We start from the raw sequence: 24,507 nt of genomic DNA on the forward strand, positions 1-24,507 counted from the left end.
GAGATATGGTATGTAAGCATCAGCCAATTGTCAAGACCTATGCCAAGATCATGCACCTTAAACTCAAATTTCAGTTTGTTGCAATGATATTGCATATCAGGCATCAAAACTGGAAGGGAGGAGTTTCTCAAAATAACATGAATAATCATTACTATAGTTTTGGAAGTATTGAGTTTATACCCATTACTAACAATCCAGTAGTGGATATGTTCCAGATCATCAGAAAAGAAGTTAAATCATGGTACTGAGTCCTGAGGAAATGGGAGATATATATATGTATCATCAGCACAGCAATGATATTGCATACCTCTAGAATGAAGGATGTCTCCTATACAATAGATAGATGGTATATTACAATGGGCCAAGAAAAGGACCTTGTAGAAACCTAAAGTCCACAGGGTAGATGGTGGAAGAGTTCACACCAGATACAACCAACCCTTTGAGTGTGACCTGACAAATAAAAAGCAAACAAATCAGGACAGCACTAGGAAAGCCACAGTATTGTTCTAATTTAATAAAATGGTCCACTAAATCAAATGCAGACGAAAGATCCAAAAGAACCAAACTAGAATAGTAAAGTTAACCTCCTGCAAGTAGGAGGCCACTGAAAACTCTAGTGAGAGCTCTCACAATACTGTGTCTAGTCCTAAAACCAGACTGGGATGGATGTTGAATGGCCCCATCTGATAAAACTGATTACAGCTGAAGATAAATTACTTTCTCTAAAATCTTCCCCAGAAAAGGGAGATTAGAAATTGGACAATAATCCTAAAGATCATCAAATCCAAACCAACCTTTTTAAGATTGGGGTCAACAATGCTTCTTTCAAACATGAAGGAACTACACCAATCTTAAGAGAGATGGTGATGATCTCAAAAATTAATGGAACAATGACATCTAGGGATGCAACTACAAACTGAGAAAGGCAGGGGTCCAAAGAACAGGTAGTATTACGAGCTCCTGTTAATTCGATGAAAATCCACATCCCCGATGACTGGATCACCGAGACGAGATCGCCGACACTGCACATCCCCAACAATGGTGAGTAGTGCGGAATGGGATGTATTACCATTCCGACAATGTGGTGCGATCTTGGAGTTGGTATATTTAAGTAGGGGGGTGGGGTGCAGGGGGACTTGCCCCCCTGCTATAGAGGTATTTGTTCATGTTTAAGGTGTATTACGGACACGGGAATAGGTTCCGTGCCATAAGACATAAACTTAGCTTTGTCGGGGATGTGTGGTGTTGGCGATCCCTTCTTGATGATCCGGTCGTCGGGGATGTGGGTTTTCATTGATATAACATGGATGCAGTATTACACATGCTGGAAATCATATTGTACAGGTCATCTATGTCAGGAATGACAAACTCTTTTAAGTATCAGATGTATTTATAAAAGCTCGAACAAAGATTTTTAGTAGAAAAATAATGAGCAGCCATTTCACATTCTTCTGCAAAAATATCCAAACAACCAGGATTAGAAAAGTGGTCTACAAATTGAAAAGTCAGCTGGATGATTTGCAGTTTGAGCAACTTGCTTACAGAAATAAAATGACAAAATTTTTGACTTCAGAATGATAATAGGCAAAGCGATTGTCAAAAGCAAGTTTGTTCTGTAAGGCACCAGGTGTGTGATGCCACCTACAATCTAATCTGCAGCCAGTCTTCCTTAAACCTACAAGATTAGGAGTTAACCATGGTTAATGTGGTGTCAGGTTGAACCACAGCAAATGAGCTGGTGCAAGTAGGTCAAGAAAAGATGTTAGCAGCGTGTTATATGAACTAATAAGTCCATTGAGATCATCAGAGAGGGTTGCTGGAAATGAAGGAATAACAGAAACAAAGGAATCAGCAGAAACTGCAGATATCGTTTGACTTGAAACAGAAGATTCTTCAGAAGAACAAAAAAATAGAGATACAATATTAAAACTAATAACAAAATGATGATACATCAGCATTTATTGAACAGTTGGTTCACTTGTACTTCACCATTTGGTGAGATTCACCACAGTTAAGCCCCTCACCTTGGCTTCAAGCCCACTGAATGGTTTATATGCCCATCCTAGGCCATCTGCATTGTAGTGGGATGAGCCAAGCCAGTGCCAAACTATAAACAGTTGTAGCCCATTAAATGCCATTCTTGCTTACTCCATTCTTTCTATCATTTCCTCAGTCCTAACCCTTGGACATTTGCCCAAGTCTAAATAATGGTCAGCCTTCTCAAATCCACTACAAACATTGATGATTCAATTTGTTTTTTTGGGGCCGGAATTGTGGAGCAGTTGCACTTACTTTTTGGTCTCCCTGCTATCCTTATATGGAGCTAATTTTTTTAGTACTTCCTGTATAGCCTTTCAGCTTTCTGTTTTTCTGTCTGATTATGTTCTGTAACTTTAACTTACAAATCATGGCCCTTCTTTGTAGCTCCCCATATCAGAAAATGATCAGTTGCATTGACAACTCCTGTAAGTCTTCATTTATTTCAACTACTTCTCTTTGAAACATTATTGGGGTTGATAGTCCAAAATGTATCTGCCTAAGAGGAAGTGATTATGAAATTTCAAACTGGCTTTGTCTGGCCTAATTTGTAAATTCCTTGATTAACATCAAGCACAGAGATGAAATTGGCTTTAAGCATGTTTGCAATAATCAAGTTGTTTGAAGTTGGTAATGCTCCATCTTAATCTGTTTAAGCATTGAGGGTCTATACATATTTTAGGCCTGTTTTGCTTCACTGATGTTGCTATATTCTTTGCTCATTCAATCAGCTATAAGTGTTAAATAGATAAACCCAGACCTTCTATGCACCTTCATTTCCTGATGTATTCTGCTTTTAAGCATTATTGCAGCTCTTTTCAATGTGTGTCCAACAGGTATTCCCTGGAGTGAACTGTTACTACAGTATTCCCCTTGTAGATGAAGAAGCCAAAATAACTGCAAAATGGCATTAGTGTCTTGAGCATTGTGTTTTCTGATCTTCAGTGAATCCCTTTTTTTGGTCTATATTATTTAATCGAAGATTTCTAACTTCGAACACCATATGGTCATAAAAAAAAAAAGAAAACACTAAACCCTAAACTAAAGGTTGTAGGCAGGAGGCAAGCCCCCCTGCACCCCCACACCCCCCATTCTTTAAATATAACAACTCCAAGACCGCACTATAATGCAGTAAAGGGAATACTTCCCTTTACTGCACTGTAGTGCGATCTTGGAGTTGGTATATTTAAAGAGCGGAGGGTGTGGGGGGTGCAATGTGGCTTGCCCCCCCCCCCCATTTTAACATCTTAGGTGATTTTTTTTGTTTTTCTTCCCGTATTCAATGTTTTCTAACTTTGACCATATGGTATTCGAAGTTAGAAATCTTTGATTAGATAATATAGACCCCTTTTATGACCATTCAAGTACATCTGTTAGCAGAATCGGCACTTAAGCATATATATTGCCATTGCTTCAAACTCTGTTAAGGTCCTCAGGGCTATAACTCTGTTTTTGACTATACACAGTCTCACAATGTCCCTCAATGTGCATATTATGTGTCTGGCTATTATGCAAACTCTCATTAAGCTGAAATTTCTGACTGCGAAGTCTATTTATGCTGATGTCTGCCCAAGTCTATAAATCATTCTGTAACTGCATGGTATGATTTCCCTTAGTCAAATCACATCTCACAAGCATTTTGACCCATGTAGCGCCCAAGGCCTAGTACTGAGGGAATGCTAGAAAGAACAGAGTAGGCAAGCATAGTATCAAATGGGCTACAGCTATTTAAAGTTAGGCACTGGCTTACTTCATCCCACTACAATACAGATGGCCTACCACTTGCGCAAACTGTCGGGCAGCTTAAACTGAACTGACTAAAAGACAAGTTTGGGTGCGAAGCCCTTCAGAGCTTTACTGCTACCAAAAACTGTGCTCCTGTGAGACTTTTCAAGATCAACGGTTGGCTTGTGCTTTCTTATGCAGGTAAGTTCTCTTTGGGGAAAGCAACTTTCATTTCTTAGCTTTATTGTTCTTTTATTACTTTCCTTTTCAGGAAAGTTATTTTAAAGCTAGGAGTGTTTTGTTTTCACAGATTGTCTCAAAAATGTAATGCACTTTTAAAAGGAGAGTTTGCTTTTTTTTCAGTCAGTTTAAAAAGTGGTGTAAAGTAACTGAAAAATTTTCTATGGAGACTGTAGTTTATTTTACTTTTGTGGGGCTGGCATGGTGTTTTAAAGTGCTTCTAACTGTGTTTTTCTGTCAAAAAAGTAACTTTTGTGGGCTGGTAGTGTTTATCGGCAATTGCTGCTTATTAACCCAAGAAAGAAGCATTTTTGGCTTGACCATGGAACAGTGTACCAGTATGATGGTCGGTCCTTCTTCCAGCCACAAAAAGAAAACAATTAAGCAAGCAGCCTTTGCCACCACAGCAGGCTATTAATTTACCTCTACTGCAGGTGAATGACTCTGCTGAGGCCATTTGTTCTACCTCAGACCACTTTTACCCCAGATCTCTCTGGTGTGGCACCTACAGTCATTATGGACAGGTCAATAGCCACATATTCTGCAGCTGTTGAGGTCCACTCAGTGGGCAATGGAGAGTCCCTCTTGTTGGCCCTGGAAGAGGGAACAGGGAAGGTTTCTCTGCTTTGTCAGAATGTCGAGACTGTCCCTAGGGAAGCTGCTGTTGCCATTAGTAACATGGATGACCCCATTATTACTGTCCAAAAAAACAGAAAACCAAGCTTGTATCTAATGGTTTATGCTATCAATCTTTCTTGTAAAGTAGTTTCGGATAAAAAAGTGGGATTACTCTTTTCCTGAAGAGATTCAAGATTCTGAATTTAAAGAGGAAGATGCAGGAACATATGCAGTTTTTTCCCATCAGATATCTGATCCAGGCTGAGAGGAGAGCTCAGTTTCTAATTCTCCCTGTGGTCATGTCTCTTTCTCTGAGACTATTGCTAGAATGTGCCACAGGGAGAATCACTACCTCGGAAAATACTATGAGTTGTTACAGAAGGATTTTTCAGAACCTACACCCATTTCTGCTTTAGAAGATGTGTGTACTGCATCCTGTAAATTTCCTGATAGTTAGCCAGCCACCCCTAAAAAGGCAGATAGGCTATATAAAGTTCCTCTGTCTTTTTTAAATCTTTATACAATATTCCCAAAACTGACCCAGCAGCTATAGCTTTAGTGGATCCCACCTCTGCTAAGCACTTAGTTAATTCTAATTCAACTCTTTCTGATAAGGGTGGGAAAATTATTAATAGGTATGGGAAAAAGTATATACTTCTGCAACTTTGATTTTCAGAATTTTGAATTGTCAGGCTCATATGTTAGTTTGTTCTGACAAATTGTGAAGGTATGAGAAATGTTTTATCTGCAGTTTCTTCTTGTATGGAAAAATCTGCTTTAAATACCTTGGTTTATTCCGTGTGCTGCGGTAGCGTTGTCGCCTCACAGTTAGACATTGCCCGTTCGATTCTCAGTTAGAGCATCTTCTGTGTGGCGACATGCATGAATGGGCATTTCTTCATTGAAGGTTGTGCGTTAGGCCCGGCAAGGCAACACTTAAAAATCTACTGTCAGTCATTAGCGGACCGGAGTTCCGCTGTGGTGACCCCTAACTGGGAAAAGCCGAAAGACACAACAACAACCTTGGTTTATTCCGTGACACAGCTCACAACTCATTGTTTACAGTGTGTTGATATTGTGGTGATACTACTTCCAGGGCTATGGACACTGGTACTGTTTTGTGGAGGTTTGCATGGCTACATTCTCAGAACCTCCCAGATGATAAAAATGAGATTTTAAACTCCACCTTGGTTAGAGATTTAGTGTTTGGCTCCTCTGCTGCAGATGTGATCAAAAGGTGATATGAAAGGGACAGACTGATCCAGGGAATCTCTAAGTTTTTTTTTTTTGTTTTCAGTCCTCCTTTTCCAATTTTTTTCCAATTGATTTTCTATCTATTTATCTAATTTTGGCAAAAAACAGAATAAACATTATCAAGAAAATACAGGTGAACAGATGTTTAAGAAGAAATGGCAAAGGGTTTCCAAAAAAGTCTCGAACCACCCCAAACCAAAGACAGTCCAACAAATCTGAATATTCACGAGAGCTTGTGAACCCCTCCCACCCTCATCCTTTTTTCTTCCAGGAAGTCTGAAACTCCATTTTTCTCTTTGGAGATAGTTTCAGACAAATGGGTTCTGAAAATCATTCATCAATGTTACAGGGAGTCATTCCTAATCCTCCAGATCAGACTCTTTTCTTTCCACCAGTTCCTCATCACGCTGCCCCAAGGAGTGATAGAACAAGTTTCTCCTCTCAGGTGCGGAAGGGATTTTATTCAAAGATGCTCCTAATCCCAAAGAAAGAAAATTTTGGAGACCAGTTCTGGATCTTTCTTTCCTAAACATGTCTGTGCTAGTGCCCAGATTCAAAATGATGCACTTATAAGTTCATAGGTTGGTACTAGGCTAAAGGCCCTAGGGTCTATACAAGCCTAGCCATAACAATTCCCTGGATATTTCTTCTCACGATATTTACTTCCCTGGACCCCTGTCTAGCAGGGTGACTGACATGATGCCCAGGCTGAATTTCCTATCGCCCATCCAGTCATCAAGGTTCCTTTTAAGAGGGCCAAGGAGGCGCTCTGCTTGACATGTATGGGCAGTCTATTCCAGAGTATGGGGAGTCTCTGGATAAGGAACCTATCCCTCCAACATATTTTGTTCATTGTGATGACAAGGTTTAGATCCCTGGAGCGTGTGGCTCTGAGGGATTGGGATTTCTTTAAGTGGAGCATGTCCAACAGCTCAGGGTTTGACATGGCCTTGTATGTTAAGCAGAGATCGCCTCTGAGTAGACGATATGTCACAGAGTATAGCTGGAGTTTTTTTAGACAGTCAGCATATGGCATCTGCTTTAGGCCTGTGATTCTTTTAGTGAGGTATTTCTGTGGCCTTTACAGCTGTTGCAGATGTCTTGTGAGGTACATACCCAACAGGGTGTTATACTCTATAATGGATCTAATGAGGGATGAGTACAGTGGGACAATGACCTCCTTTTTTCTGGATGAAAAGCCCTTCAAGATGAGGTGTGCCACATAGAAGGATTTCCTGACTGTTGTGGCGATGTAGTTATCAAAGGTGAGACCACTGTCCACCTGTGTCCCTAAGTCTCTCATCACACTTTATTTAATGTACTGCCACCTATGTTGTAATTCATGGGTACATTTTTTTTCCAAAGGGGATAACTATACATTTCTTGGCATTAAGCTTGAGCCCATGGCTCTTGCACAAGGCATCTGTTTCTGTAAGGCCCATTTGTAGAATATCCACATCATTTGGGGATTCAGTAATGGCTCCCAGTTTGCAGTCCTCTGCGAACTTTGTTAGCCAGACTCCCTTAGTGTTGGCCTGTACTTAAGAGAAGTAGATGCCAAACAAGAGTGGTCCCAGGACTGAACTCTGAGCTACTCCACTTGTCACTTGTCTGGAGTTGGATTTGGAGTTGGCTACTTTTACAGTCTGGGTTCTGTCAGTAAACTTGTTGGCAACCAATCAAGTGACGCAGGGATTTATGCCCAGCTTAGTAAGTTTATCTATGATTCCAGAGTGGGGGATGGTGTCGAAGGCCTTGGCGAGGTCCAGATAAACTGTGTGGACTGCCATACCCTCATCCACAGCTCATGAGACTAATTCAAAGAAGTCAATCAGGTTCAGGAGACGAGATCGGCCCTTCATGAACCCAAACTGGGTGGGGTCCAGTGTTTGAAGGTTGCCAAAGTCTTTGTTTATAAGTTCCATGATAATGTGTTCCATGCCCTTGCAGATCATGCTCATCAGACTGATGGGACGGTAGTTCCCAGGATCCAAGGTGGATCCCCCCCTTGTGGAGTGGGATAACTGTAGCTGTGCACCACTCAGTGGGCACGTAGCATTACCTTCAGATTTTGAACACTTGTATCTGTTATGGTGGTGGTTTTGTCCTTTGAACCTTGCCTAAAAAAGACACTATAAGGGTGGCAAGAGCTTTATCCAGTAACCTGAATCCCATGGGTGACAGGTGCAGACCACCTCTGGCAAAGCATCGTGGTTTGTCGATCATGTCTTCCCAGGCAGACAGATACTGGATCCCCTTTGAATGACAACAGAAGCTTAGCCAATTGTTGAAGTCAGTCATTTTGTCCTTATACTGTGGTATCATTTTGGGCGAAGGCAGGATGCTACTCAGGGCTAGGGTCATACCTGCCTGGGCAACATGATCCGAGAGCTCTTCCATGTCTCTCTTCATGTAGTCCAGGGAGGTACGTCTCAAGGCATTCGCTCCAACATGGACAATGGCAGAGTCGTATTTGTACTTGTTGTGGAGTGACTTGAGTGCATGCATTATGTGGCGGCTCCTGGCACCCGACAGGCAGCTGACTGTAATTTTCTCCTTGTTCAGCCTGGTGAGTGGGACATCAGTGTGCCTGACTATAGAGTCACCTATGACTAAAGTGTTGGGTACATTGTCTTGCCTTAGGGGCTGTTATTGGGTGGCACACTGGTGTTGTGAGCTATGTGTCACTTTGGTTGTGACTGGTGTTTGTTTGCGTTTCAGCTTCAGAGGTCCTTGTTGCTTGGGCAGGTTAATGTTAAAGGCCTCCACATATGTGGGTTTAATGTTGCTATGTGTGGGTGTTGATAGTGTGGGTTTTGAAGGGCTATGTGTTGCTTGAGGTGTAGCGCAGGTGTTAACCTTCTCCTCTTGACTGTCTAGCGCAATCTTGGCTGGAGAGAGCTTTGCTTCCAGTTTGGTTATGTAAGTGCATCTCTAGCAGGTCATAGTGTTGTATGGTAGGAGGAGAGGGTTGTCTGTGTACATGAGGCAGTTGCTGCATTGCCCCAGTATGCGCAGATTCACCAGGTGGACAGGAGAAATCACCAGAAGCTGACCCTTGGACATGCCTGTTTAGGTGCTTTTTTTGTAAAGTACAAGAGCTGTTTTCCCTTACCTTTGCAAGGTACTTTGCAATTATAGGCTGTTTAGTGCCTACGATTAATTTCGCCTTATTGACAAGGAGAGCTGAGTGTTTGTATCAGTTTCAGGCTTCCTAGTGCTTTCCAGCAGGTTCTAGAGCAAGTGCTAGACACAGGGGTTCAGGTTTTAGTGTTACTACTGAGAAACCAGCTAGTTCTAAGGGAAAATTTGAAGAGCAGACTTTCTGGCACCTGGAATAGTTTAACCGTAGCCCCACAGTGCTGCACGATGTGAAAAATGAGCAAACACGTGCGTTTTTAAGCCAGAAAGTTGAAAGGGATAGAAATCAACCCAAAATGGCTAATAAAATTACAGTTTCAGAGCTGGAAACCACCATTCTAGTGTTAGGCTGTACAATGCTCACCACTCCCACTGGTAAGCAGTAGGACTTCCCTCTACCACAGCAAGGTCTGGATAGCACTGAACACAGAAAATAAAGTCCTGAGACAAGCAAAGCCTGGGATCTGGACTGGCTAGAAAAGGTGGGAAATGAGCAAACAAGATAGTATTTTTTTTGTTGAAACAGGCTAAACAATGCAATAATACAGTAAATAAACACAGAAAAGGTTAACACACTTGAGTGTGTAGTCCTAAACAGTAAATGCAATCAAAACTCTACAAAACTTGCAATTTAAAACATTTTAAATGAAGCAAGGCAAGTGCACAGCTGAAAAACGATTTGAGGCAGTAATACAGTAGAATAAGTAGCTAGTCTACAAATACAGAGAAATGCATATATACAGAAAAGCAGCTAAAACACAAACAATTCAGATGCAGTGCAATCTAGAGCACTTGAGTTGTAGCAATATTAAGTCAAATACAGTTATAATAAATGCACTAAAATATACTCTACATTTCCAAAATGTTTGAGAAGCACAGTCAGAACACAAGAAGATTCAGGCAAATTTACCTCCTCTTCCTCTTTCAAGTTTACTGGCAGCACTAGACTTAAGAAATGCTTATCATCACATCCCTATTTATCCAGACTTCAGATGTTTCTTAAGGTTTTATGTGTCATATCAGTTTTCTGCCTTTCCCTTTGAACTATCCACTGCATCAAGAGTGTTCAGTCAGTGCCTAGCTCTAGTTATAGCACATTACAGGCTACAGGGTATCCACATTTTTCCATATTTAGATGACTTGCTTATCTTTGAAGAGTCTTTCAAAGTGTCAGGAATCTCTCTTGAATGAGAGATCTTTTACACAAGCTGGCTTTCCAAGAGGACATTCAAAAGTCTTTCATGATTCCGTAGCACAAGATTGTGTTCCTGGCATGTTAACTAGACACCTCAGTTCAAAGAGCTTTTCTTCCACGGAAAAAAGTAGTGCTTTACTGAGATCTATTTCTAAGGTTTTTCCACTCAGACTTTAGTCATTGTGAGGGAATACTTCAGGATTTTGGGCCTCATGGCATATATGATTCTCATGATACCCCTGGCAAGACTCCACATGAGAAAGATACAATTGTTTCTGAAGTCTCTTTGGTTCCAGCATCAACACCCTTTCCCTTTTCAAATCCCAGTGCTGCAGTTTTCAGAAGAAAAATCATTTGGTGGAGACAACCGATATCCTTAAATTCAGACCCTCCTTTCTCTCCCTTTTCCAAAGCAGTCAGTTACCAGAGATGCTTTGGACTTTGCTTGGAAGCAGTTTCAGAAGGAATAAAAATGCAGGAGGTGTTGGACACTAAGGATGACACAAGCACATAAATATCAAGGAAATGCTTGCTTTGATCAAGGCACTCAACCCTCTGAACCATCTTTGGTCCCTGGGGACCTCTTCAAGTACTTACAGACAATACCAAAGGTATATGTACATCAACATACAAGATGGAACCAAGTTTCACCCCCCCCCCCCCTTTTACAGACTAACCATGTTAGCATGGGATATAGTTTCACAGCTCAGTCCCACACTATAGGCACCCTGCATTCCATGAGAGCAAAACTGTATGGCAGATAAGCTGAGAAGGACCAGGGCAGATTCTCATGAATGGAAACTAGATAAGAGTCTTCCAAGGTTTGATCTATCTGTGGGGAGTTCCTCAGGTAGACCTCTTTGCCTCCCCTCTGAACAATCCACTTTCAAGATTCTGTTCTAGGACTCCATGCAAGAAGGCCTAGAAGGCAAAATTACTTTTCTTTTTCTTGGACAGGAATGTTTCTGTATGCTTCTCCACCCTTTCCACTAATATCCAAGGTACTTCAGAAGATTCAGAAGGAATCCCAGAAGATCATTGTGGTGACTCCCTTCTGGCCCAGGTAACCATGGTTTTCCCTATTTTTGGAAATGGTCAGGGGCAATTACCACAAACTTCCTCACAGACTGGATCTGCTCACACAAGAACAGGGACGTTTGATACCCACCCCCAACATCAATCATCTTCAGTTGACTATGTAGATAATGGGGTCTTAATTCCTTTTAGGCACCTGGACACTGAGGGTGTTCAGCAAGTACTAATGCAGGCAAGAAAAACTGCTACTAGAAAATCCTTTAATGGCAAATGGAAAAGGTGTTTTAGTTGGTATCAACAACATAACCAGCACCCATTCAGGGCCAGTTGTTCTCTGGTTCTCCAATATTTGTGCAAGTTACTGTCTTATGGCCTTTCTTATTCCTTTATCAAGGTTCATTATCAGCCATCTCAGCATGTCTACCCATGGATCCTTCTCTTTCAATGCATTCCCATGTCAAAATGTTCTTGAAAGAGGGTTTTGTATAACAGGCTTTCAAGAAAACTGGTGGCTCCTTAGCATATTTTGTGTTAGATAAGATAACACCTGCTGCATTTGAACCAGTTAATCTGGCTGTCTTGAGGTTCATAACATAGAAACAGCTTTATTAATTGCTTTGACTTCTGCAAGAAGGGTATCTGAGTTGCAAGCTGTTATGGTGAGTCAACCCTATCTCGTGTTCCACGGGGACAGAGTTTTTTTAAGAGCTAATCCTTCTTTTATGCATAAAGTGGTATTCAAGTTGGCTTTAAGCCAAACTAGACATCTCCCTGTTTTCTTTCCTGAACCTAAAAATATGGGAGAAAGGATACCCCATACCTTGGATGTCCACAGACCACTATCGTGACAGAACTAAATCTTCCAGATCTTTGCATCAATTGTTCATTTCTTGTGAATGTAAGAAGAAGGGACAGACTTAAGTCCAAATGGTTGTCTAAGGTTATTACCTTTTGTTGTATTCATCTTAACAAAACAATTCTAGGCAGGATCAAGACCCATTCTACCAGGGCCTTGGCTTCATCTATGGGTTTTTGGAAAGTATTAGATCCCAGAAGTCTAGAAGTAGCAACTTGGTCTTCTGTACATATTTTATAAAGCACTATAAGCTTGATTCCTTCTGTATGTCTAGATCAAGCTTTGCTAGGGCCATTCTCCAAGGGACCCTGGACTCTTCTCTTTTCACCTTCCAAATATAGTTAGCTAGGGTAATCTACCGATAAAGCTAAGGCTACTGCAGCAGGGATCAGAATGATGAACATAGTACAGTTGTGTAAGGAAAACTTACCATAACAGTAGATGTTCCCTGATTTTTTACATGATGCTTTTGCTGTTGTATTTTATAGATTTCCTGTCCCTCGTAACTTATTGCAATAATTGAATCATGCTAGACATTAGTTTCATATTTCTTATTACAAAAAAAAATTATAAGCTTGTTTCCTGCCTTTCCTGTAACTAGTCTAGTCCAGATACAGATTTGCTGTATCCAGGACTGTTTGTAAGCTTCTGAGCCCCCCAAGCCTTTCTGTGCTGGAGGGAAGCCTTCTAGCTTATCAGTGGGAGTGGTAAGTACTAGATAGCCTACCTACCACAAGAAGAGTGGTTTCTGGCCCACAAATTCTAGTATATTGGCCGTATGGGTGTTTTTTTCATCTCTTTCAAATTTCTGGTTTAAAAACCCTCATTTGCGCTTTTCCCCCCTTTCCTGCAACTAGTTTAGTCCAGATACAGATTTGCTGTATCCAGGACTATATGTAAGCTTCTGAGCCCACCAAACCTTTCTGTGCTGGAGGGAAGCCTTCTAGCTTATCAGTGGGAGTGGTAAGCACTAGGTAGCCTATCTACCACAGGAGGAGTGGTTTCTGGCCGAGAAATTGTAGTTTATTGGTCGTTTGGGCAGTTTTTTTTATCTTTCAACTTCCTGGTTTAAAAGCCCCCATTTATACTTGTTTTCCATCTTTCCTGTAACTAGTCTAGTCCAGATACAGATTAACTGTATCTAGGACTTTTGTAAGCTTCTTAGCGGTGTCAAAGTCTGCTCTTCAATTTTTTTATTAGATCTACTAGTTCTCTCCTCTCCTGCACTTTTACTAGCTTATTAATCTAGCACTTTACCAGACTTCTTGTAGCAATTATTGCAGCACACAAGTGCTACCAGCACTAAATGTTCTACAAGGAAACAGCTCCAGTACTTATTATTAATGCCCACCCTTCCAGGCATGGCTAAAGGTCAGTTCCCTGTGCTTTCTCCTATTAACCTGGTGAACTTGGGCATCCTGAGGCAATGTAGCAACTGCCTCATGTACACTGACAACCCTCTCCTCTTACCTCCCAACACTCAGACTTGCGAGAGATGCACTTATATATCCAAATTGGAAGCCACGCACTCTCCAGCCAAGAACAGAATAGCTGGTCAAGAGGAGAAGGTCAACACTTGCACCACACCACATGGAACATATAGCCCTCCAGAACATATGCCAGCACTACGTTCACATAAAAACACAAACCGCACACCCACCTTCATGGAGGCTCTCAATAAAAATCTCCCCAAACAGCAGAAACCTCCAAGCTAGAAATGCACTCAACCAACACAACACTAATTACAAGAAACAACTCTCCTAAACAGTATGCATAACATAACACAACATAACACATTTGAGATACTTCGGGTGCCGTTAACATTGGGTAAGATTCAGGTCGTAGCCTGCTATAGGTCCCCAACTATGTCCCAAGACTCACACTCCACATTCCTAAGCACCCTGGAGAATATTAAGGTCCTCAACTACCCCACCATTAAGTGGAAAAACTACTCTTGTACCAATACACTTGCCCAAAGTTTCCTGGAATTCATTAATTCCAATGCCCTGGACCAGCTCATTCTTACCCCTATTAGAGGTAGCAACATCCTTGACCTGGTCATTACTAACATGGGCGACTGTTGTAATACACCAATAGTCAACTCATCCCTGGTTAGATCCAACCTCAAACTAATCACCTTGGTAATCCACATTCTTCCCCCCTCCCCGCAGAGGTAACCACCATGAAAAACTTCTGCAAAGCTTACTTTGGGTTCCTAAAAACAGAGGTGGCTAACTTCACGGCACCCATGCAAATGAAGATCAGTTGCATGACTGCCGACTCACACACCAATGCACTGTACGAACACGTACACAAATGCATGGATCTCCCCATACCCAATAGAACCAAATCTGGTAGTCCCCTGCTATAAACTCTACAACAGAAGGAGGAAACTGATGTGGAATAAGGTTGAGTCCCAAGAATGGAAAAACTCCCTTATCAGCCTCCGCAAAAAGTTGACATCCTTCATCAAATCCTCTAAAGCTAGCTATGAAAAAAGAATTTGGGCAGATAGTAAAGACAACCACAAGGCCTTCTATAGCTATGTAAAGAACCTCCACGGCAATACCCAGGTTTGCTCTGAGCTACTGCACAATGGTACCTCCTATACCGAGCCAATAGATATTGCCAATATACTGGCTGACCGATTCAGTGACAACTTTACCCCTCTCCCCCCAAGGGACCAGTCACAATACCAGTAGATTGCTAGGCACCCAGTATTACTGCTGCACAGGTTAAAACAGCACTGTCCAAGGCCAAGTATACAGCTGCTATGGGACCTGACAAGTCATCCCTCCCCACAAAGGAGGAGTGACTACAGACCCTGGGAACTATGGCCCCATTAGCCTGGCAAGTCTGATATGCAAAGCTATGGAACGCATCATCATGGACCTAATAAACAAGGATATAGGGAATCTCCAAACTCTGGATCCCACACAGTTTGGTTTTGTGAAGGGTAGATCATGCCTGCTCAACTTGGCCAACTTCTTTGAGTCAGTCACTAGAGCTGTGGATGAAGGAAAGGTGGTTCATACAGCCTTTCTTGAGCTGGCCAAGGCCTTTGACACCATTCCCCACTCAGGAATCATGAAAACTCACTAAGCTATGCATCAACCCCTATATCACTAGGTGGGTTGCAAACTGGTTCACAGGTAGAACCCATAGTGTGAAAGTAGCTGACTCCAAGTCAGACTGCTGACCAGTCATGAGTGGATTCTGACAGGGTTCGGTCCTGGATCCTTTCCTGTTTGGTATATACTTCTCTGGCTGACAAATTTCACAGACAATTGCAAGTTGGGAGCTATTATTAACTCCCCAAGTGATGTTGACATCCTACAGAAAGGTCTCACTGAGACCAATGACTGGTGTCAGAACCATGGCCTTAAGCTCAATGCCAAAAAAAATATTGTCATCCCCTTTGGAAAAAACCCAGTTCCCATGAATTACCACATTGATGGTAGTCCACTGAACACAGAAGGTGTTATAAGAGATCTGGGAACACAGGTTGACAGCAGCCTCTCTCTTGACCATCACATTACCACTGTGGTCAGAAAGTCCTATGTGGTACATCTCATTACTAAGGGTTTTGCATCCAGGAAGAAAGAAGTCATTGTCTCCCTCTACTCTTCCCTCATTAGGCCAGTCATTGAGTACAATGTCCCTTTTGGCATGTACCTCACTAAACACCTGCAACAACTGGAGAGGCCACAAAAGTACCTCACAAAGAGGCTCCTAGGACTTAAACATTTGTCCTATATAGACAGACTAAAAAAACTCCAAATATTCTCTGTCTCATATCGCCTACTTAGATGTGATCTCTGCCTGACTTATAAAACCATGTCTGACCCAGCTCTGTTAGAAATGCTACATCTAAAGAAATCCCAATCCCTCCACACCACATGCTCCAGAGACCTCAACCTCCTTACCACAATCAACAGAACATGCTGGAGGGACAGGTTCACAACCAAGAGATTGCCCACCTTCACCCTCTACTCCTTGCATCCTCACCATTCCTCTATCCTCCCTCTGATTCACACACATATATTCTGTCTTGGTCCTGCTGACCTTCATTCATCTTCTCTCTAGAGCATATCTCCATCTCTCCAGTATCTCTTCCACCTGTTCCCTACTCTCACTACAGATCACAATGTCATCTGCAAACATCATAGTCCATGGGGACTCCTGTCTGATCTCGTCTGTCAACCTGTCCATCACCATTGCAAATAAGAAATGGCTCAGAACTGATCCTTGATGTAATCCCACCTCCACCTTAAACGCATCAGTCACTCCCACCGAAGACCTCACCACTGTCACACTACCCTTGCACATATCCTGTACCACTCTTACATACTTCTCTGACACTCCCGAATTCCTCATACAATACCACAATTCCTCTCTAGGCACCTTGTCATATGCTTTCTCTAAGTCTAAAAAAACACAATGCAACTCCTTCTGACCTTCTCTGTACTTCTCCATCAACACCCTCAGAGCAAACAACACATCTGTAGTGCTCTTTCCTGGCACAAAACCTTACTGCTGATCACTAATCATCATGTCCCTTCTTAACCTAGCTTCCACTACTCTTTCCCATTACTTCATGCTGTGACTGATCAATTTAATCCCTTTGTAGTTACTACAGCTCTGCACATCACCCTTATTCTTAAAAATCGGTACCAAAACACGTTTTCTCCATTCCTCAGGCATCCTCTCACTTTCCAAGATTGGTTAAAAGCTCAACTGCCATTTCACCTAAACACCAACATGCTTCCACATGTATGTCATCTGGACCAACAGCCTTTCCATTCTTCATCCTCTTCATAGCTATCCTTACTTCCTCCTTGTTAATCCATTGCACTTCATGATTCACTATCCCCACATCATCCAACCTTCTCTCCCTCTCATTCTCTTCATTCATCAACCCCTCAAAGTACTTTTTCCATCTGCTCAACACACTGTTCTCGCTTGTGGGTATGTTTCCCTCATTATCCTTTATCACCTTTACCTGCTGCACATCTTTTGTAGCTCGGTCCCTTTGTCTAGCCAGTCGGTACAGGTCCTTTTCTCCCTCCTTAGTGTCCAACCTTTCCTACAACTCTTCATATACCTTATCCTTAGCCTTCGCCACCTCTCTATTTGCCAGGCACCTCATCTCCTTATATTCCTGTCTACTTTCTTCATCTCTCTGACAATCCCACTTCTTCTTTGCCAGCCTCTTTCTTTGTATACTCTCCTGGACTTCCACATTCCACCACCATGTCTCCTTGTCATCCGTCCTCTGTCCAGATGTCATACCAAGCACCTTTATATCAGTCTCCCTTACTAGCTCTGCTGTAGTTGCCCAGCTATTTGGTAACTCTTCACTGCCACCCAATGCCTGTCTTAACTCATCCCTGAACTCCACCTCACAATTACCCTTTTTTCAATTTCCACCATTTGATCCTTGGTGCTGCCCTCACACTCCTCCACTTCTTGATCACCAACGTCATCCTACAAACCACCATCCTATACTGCCTAACTACACCTTCCCCAATCATCACTTTACAGTCTTCAATCTCCTTCAAACTGGCCCATCTACATAAGATATAATCCACCTGTGTGCATCTTCCTGCACTCTTGTATGTCACCCTATGCTCCACCCTCTTGTTAAAATACGTATTCAGCACAGCCATGTCCATCCTTTTCACAAAATCCACTACCATCTAACCTTCTGCATTCCTTTGTTTAACACCATACCTACCCATCACTTCCTCATCCCCTCTGTTCCCTTCACCAACATGCCCATTGAAATCTGCTCCAGTCACCACTCTCTCACCCTTGGGTACAGTCATCACCACTTCATCCAACTCACTCCAAAATGTTTCTTTCTCATCCATCGCACACCCAACTTGTGGAGCATATGCACTAACAACATTCATCATTACACCATCAGTTTATAGCTTCATAAACATCACTCTATTCGATACTCTTTTCACTTCCAAAACACTCTTAGCATACTGTTCCTTCAGGATAACTCCTATCCCATTCCTCCTCCCATCCACACCATGATAAAACAATTTGAACCCACCTCCGATACACCTATCCTTACTCCCCTTCCATCTGGTCTCTTGCACACACAATATACCAACCTTCCTTCTGTCCATCATATTGGCTAGCTCTCTCCCTATACCAGTCATACTGCCAACATTCAAAGTTCCGACCCTCAGTACCACAGTCCTAGCCTTTCTCCTCTCTTCCTGCCTTCAGCCATGCCTTCCACCTCTTCTTCTCCTTCGGCTAACAGTAGCCCAATTTCTGCCAGAACCCTGTTGGCTAACAGTACTGGTGGCGGTCATTGTTAACCTGGGCCTCGACCGATACGGTTTGTAAATATTTATTGCTGTCTACATGAATAGTTTGGCGAAGTTTTACTCCGGATGCCCTTTCTGACACAACCCTCCCCATTTATCCGGGCTTGGGACCAGCACAAAGAAATGCACTGACTTGTGCATCCCCAATGGCTGGGTTATTACACATCATTTTGAATAAAGTGGAAAAAGAGAACCAGAAAAAGAAAATAAGAAAAAATGTATGATGATGGAAACAAAATATACACTTAAATTACAACTGATTTAAAATGGTATTTAAAACTAACTGGTAGAATAAAATAAAATTAGTCATGTAAACAATGTGGCAATTTCCTAAGTTCCAGTACACTTTTAATTGAACAGTAGTAGTTTAGTCCAGGTTTCCTAAAAGAGTTCAGCTTTAATTGCCACATGAGTTCATGTTTCTCCAGAATATTTGGGATGACTCCTTCAAGATCACTCATGTCTATGCGATCCAAAATCTGGAACTTAAAACCTGTGTGTCTTTTATGAAGAGAAAGGTGTTTGGGTAGTGCATTAGTTTTACATCCAGAGCAGATTTCTGACAGATGGCATGAAATCCTATGCTTGAGTTTATTTACAGTCTTGTCCACATAGAATGCATCACATTCATTGCACTGTGCCCTGCAAATTACTTTTGTAGTGTTAGTCACCCCTGCACTGGTCTTAATGACTTTCTTTAAATAAGGGCAATAAAAATTATCACCTTGCTGTATAAGTATACAAAATGTACAATTAGTTTCACATCTTAATGGTCTAGGTTTAAATTCAACAAAACTTCTAATGTTCCTGGCCTTCCTATAAACAAAGAATGGGGCTTCACCTAAGATGTTAATCAGAAAAGGGTTTCCTGTGACAATGTCCCAATTTTCTTCAGTAACATTTTTGATACTGTGATAATCCAAAGTGCATGTCAGGATGCAGCTATTTTTGCATTTGCTATTCTCTGTGGAATTTCTTAACATTCTCCTACTGGGGAGGTTGAGTGAAGGTACAACTCAAACGTTTTAATACAGAGTTTCTAGTTTTCAGACTAATTTCCATACTGCTTCAGGGATGTTGATTATTGTACTGAAGACATTTTTAGTGAAAATTAAGAACAGTTGAATGACTGATAGCTCAGCAGTGCTGAGAACGAACTGGAAAAAGCAAATGTACTGTATGTAATAATGAGATTCAAGTCTGAAAAAGTAATTTTATGTGCAAAACATATCAATATTAATAATACAAAAACACAACTTTTTTCTTTGATTTTACATTGAAAATTTGAAAAATATACTAGCTTGCTGTTGTATGTAGCTGTGATACAACAGTACTGTGAACATCATAAGCCTCAATGCAGAAAGTGGTTATATTTGAGCATCATAAGCCTTGGTTCAAGCAGTAATAATACTATATGCAGACAGTAGTAATACCATGAGCATCATAAGCCTCAATGTTGGAAGTAGTAATACTGTGAGCATCATAAACCTCAGTGTAGAAAGTAGTACTATTGTGAGCATCATAAGCCTCAATGAAGACATTAGTAATACTGTGAGCATCATAAGCCTTGATGCAGAAAGTGGTAATACTCTGAGCATCATAAGCCTCAATGTAGAAAGTAGTAATACTGTGAGCATAATAAGCCTCAATATAGAAAGTGGTACTATTCTGAGCATCACAAGCCTTAATACTAGCATAATAAGCATTGATGCAGAAAGTAGTAATACTGTGAGCATCATAATGCTGAAATTAGTACTATTGTGAGCATCACAAGCCTTGATGCAGAAAGTGGTAGAAATGTGGGCATCACAAACTTTGATGCAGAATGTAATAATAATGTGAACATAATAAGCCTTGATGCAGGAAGTAGTAATTCTGTGAGCATCATAAGCCTTAATGCAGAAAGTGGTAATACTGTGAGCATCATAATGTAATATTAGATTTCAAGTCAATATGTTCTTTTTGATAAAAGACAGTTGGTAAACTGAATTCCTATGGTCTGCTATCCCTTTGCTCTTACTGCCACTTTTACTGTCTCTACTTAACCTGTGATACACTTTCCCTCCAGCAAAATTCCATCTCATGCTCATTACCTTCTACATCTGCCTCACTTTACTACATCTTACTTTCTGTCGGTATCACATGACACATACACACTACTCATCTTTCCTTGCCTGTTCTCTGTTCAACGCTTATCACATCCTATGTGCTTTTCACTTATATCCCCAACACCTTATCTGTCTTATTTCATTTACCCATAAAAGAAAAACTGTAATTTGACATTTTGACTGCTCCTGGACCGAGTATGAAAAAGGTTCAGGAGATCAGTGCTGTACCACAGAAAAGAAATACAAATAAATAAATAAACCTCGCCGTACATGACAGTTTTTCTTGAATTAATATGTAATAACTTTGTTTTACTGTTTGCAGACTTTCTACAGTATTGCTGCTTTTCAGTTATTGTATGCCCATATTGTAACTTTAAGCATTACATTTTTCTCTGTTACATAAAATTGCCTATTTTGTAACTGGAGCTTTGCTCCCTGGGCCTTCTCTGAAAGGGAGCACCACAGCCCAGTCATAGTATCCTGGTCAACAAAATCAATCAATAAATAATTGTGTAACCCACAGAAACAGTAATAATGGTGTGACTCAACATACCTTAGATTACATATGAATAATGTGGATCCATGTCAGCAAAATATGCTGAAAACCAAAATATGGTCTTTAGTTCTGCTAAATAATAAATATCATTCAGTCTTGCAGACATTTACACAAGGATACCAAAGAACAGTTCTGGCACCACTGACTTATTGGTTTCAGAAGTGTTGATCAAAGGAAAGTTATTTGTGGCTCAGCAATATCACAGTTTATCGTGACTTTGATAAACTGAGAGGCTGCTAGCCCACCTAGATAGAATTTTGTAAATAATTCAGTCATTGTAAATATTAATATGGTCCACAGGCTTGTTTTACAAATGTAAAGAGAACTATATGTTATGTTTAAACTATATGTTGTATTGAGCTTTAAAAATGTAACCACAGTGAACCCTGCTGGAAGAAAGCAGAAATGTGTATAAACTCTATGCCTATGTAATGTATGTTTTATGGTAACAATTGGGGCATACAGAGTTAACTTGCAAACTTTGAGAAAAGAAGTAAATAATTTTACGACTGTGTGTAATCTCAAGCTAAGAGACAGGATGTCTGGGCTAGGAGTTTCTTTCTATTGTCTTTGACAGAGATAATTACTAGGTTTCACATGTAAAGTGTCTTTTATTGCTCTGACTACCTGGCAGCTGCAGATCACAAAGAAATGTTAAATTTTAAGCTCTGTGAGCCTGGGAACTTGAGTAGAGATGACAAGAATGATGTAATATGAAATGACTCAGCAGTAATGTGTATTATCGATTTAAGACTATCTCAGAGAGAAAGAGAGTGCATTTTGCATTTGTTTCTGAACCTGAAAACACTATCACCAGCACTTGCTTGCTCTGTAAGTAAGATGTAGATCTTAGTATTCCTCTCGGAGATAGATAAGAAAATAGTCAGATCAGTCTAGATGTTTTCGGTATTCATGTTAGACTGTCCTACAATGTTGTTTTAAAATGTTTTCCATGATTCCGATCTCTATTGTCACTGTGTTGAGTTAATGAGTATTGTCTTGTGTTTTTATTTATTAAATATTTTTAAACATTTTAAATGTGGCTGTTTTGTGTAGAGTTATTTAAGCTCATTGAGTACTTGCATGTATTTGCTAATACTGTACAAGCCACTCCAATAGCCTTGTTGTTTGTCACACATACATTTTGGATAATAATAACATTGTACAGTAGAATTGGACACCCTTTGGCAAGGGCCTTTTATAGTAGCTGAGTAGTTGGTGGCAGTGATTACTACTTTATAGCCTGGGCAGAAGGGGGGCATAGCTAGTGAACCTGTGTCAGCCTTCCCCCAGGAGTGTATGTGTGTTTGTATATAAATCAGATCTCAAAGTGTGTGTGTGTGTGTGTGTGTGTGTGTGTGTGTGTGTGTGTGTGTGTGTGTGTGTGTGTGTGTGTCAGCTACTTGGCCAGGGACATGAAGCACTGGTTGGACAGAGGCTACTGGAGGTTTTGGCTTGACTACTCGGATGAGATCTGAACCCTATAGCTGTGCCAGTGGGGAGTCTTATTGGGGATCTGGAGAAAAAAGGAGAAACCAGCCTCAGAGTGACTGTGATCTCTGTGTGCTCTTAAGGGAAATTGTACTTTACTGTTTGTATACTTGTTATCCTCCCAATGTGCACGTCCCACACTGGTGTTAGTGGTGAGGGTTGAGGCTCCTTAATTACTGGGCCAGTGCATGGGCATCACAGTGACACTAGCCATGGATAAACAGCTGTATGAAGCAAAATTATATCAGTTTTGTAAATCCACAGACCTCCATCAAGATCCCTTCACAGTATCCCATAGACCTATTCATTCCTCACCAGAGAGATGGAGAGAGAAACAGACAGAGAGAGAGAGATGGCCCATTCATTCCCAGATCAGATGTGAACAATCCTTCAGCTGGTACAAGAGCCTAATGACCCATTTGTTCCCTTCTGTGATGAAAGGTGCAAAGATTAGCCCATCATCTCTTTGCATCACCCAGACTCCCCACCCTGGCCTAATCCCTTGTCTTTGTTGTAATTGTCACTTCCACTACAGCTGGTTCTTCTGGGGTGTGTGTGTGTGTGTGTGTGTGTGTGTGTGTGTGTGTGTGTGTGTGTGTTTGTGTGTGTGTTTGTGTGTGTGTGTTTTCACATACTCCCATTGATCCTCTGCTCCACAGACATCATTCTGACCTATAATGCTGCACGTCACACACCACACATTCCTGTATGTGCCAGTATTGTAGCAGGATAGACCACTCCACCCCCCGCGATGGGTGACTCATCTTCCACTCTCTCCAGCCCACTTGAAATGGGTCATCCAGCTTCCTATTCCTCTAATTGAACAAGTGTCATCTGAGGGATAGTTAGGGCTTTACCCCCCCATTCCACAAAACCAGGCATAAAATAACATTAACTTTGGTATAGTATTAAAGAATGAACAGATCCTTCCAAAACATAAAATTAAGTAATAGGACTTCATTTTGTGTATTTTATTCTACAGTAACAAAACTGCAATGTGTAGGCTGAAACCCAAAGAGATGCTTTCTATTTCCATTACCTTAGAATAGATGTCTACATTGTAACATGTAACTCTGAAGGGTCTGTGTCATTATATTGCAGTTTATTTTTCAGTCACAGTTTTGTTGCTTTTATTCCTAATGCAAACTAAGTGGTTCTGTCATAAGCAATAATCCTTCTGCATTGTATTCAATAACAGATGAGGTCACTTGATGCAGCATCTGTGAACATTGTGGTAAATATTAAAAGCAAGCAGAATGAGTGTGCAGTCTGGTTTTGTTCATCCTTTCATCCCTCCATCCGTCCGTTTTTTACATCTCTGCTGATGGGAGTCACCATGGCACCATACATAGTAGTCCAGACTTCCCTAAACCCAGCACAGTCCTCAACTCATCCTTAAAGATCTTTAGGTAATCCAAAGCAGTCTAATATGTACATATGGGTCTATGTTGCTTGATCGAAATTACACTATCTTGAACAAGCAACACTGAGACCCATTAAAGTGAAAGTGCACTAGATCGAAAGTGCACTTTCGCAAAATCCGGTTTTCGAACTGGCAAAAAAAAAAAAAAAAACTGTGCCCACCCCCTATTTAAATATACCAACTTTGAGATTGCACTATAGTGGTGAAAAGGATATATTTCCTTATCCCCACTGTAATGCGCTTCGGAGAACCGGCTTTTGCGAAAGTGACTTTCGATTTAGTGCACTTTCGCTCCAATGAGTTTGATCTTCTGGCTGTCTAAAGAGTGAGTTATATATGGGTGTACTTTCCTACAACAAAAATTCACTTTTTTGAAATGGGAAATTACATCCCCACTTAAGGGAAAGTGCACTTTAATGAAAGCGCACTTTCGCTTAAGCTCACTAGACCAAACCTACTGAACCACAGTAGAGTACATTGA

General features: G+C 41.1%; 1 protein-coding gene across 1 annotated transcript in view; it reads left to right on the forward strand.

Annotated features, from left to right (window-relative positions):
• Positions 1-24,507, forward strand: part of LOC122796453 (EF-hand calcium-binding domain-containing protein 6-like) — a 1,291,945-nt gene that overhangs the window by 561,250 nt on the left and 706,188 nt on the right. The window lies entirely within an intron of this gene.

The sequence above is a fragment of the Protopterus annectens genome, chromosome 3.part0, assembly GCF_019279795.1.
Source record: "Protopterus annectens isolate FY-2018-M chromosome 3.part0, PAN1.0, whole genome shotgun sequence".
Taxonomy (NCBI): Eukaryota; Metazoa; Chordata; order Ceratodontiformes; family Protopteridae; genus Protopterus; species Protopterus annectens.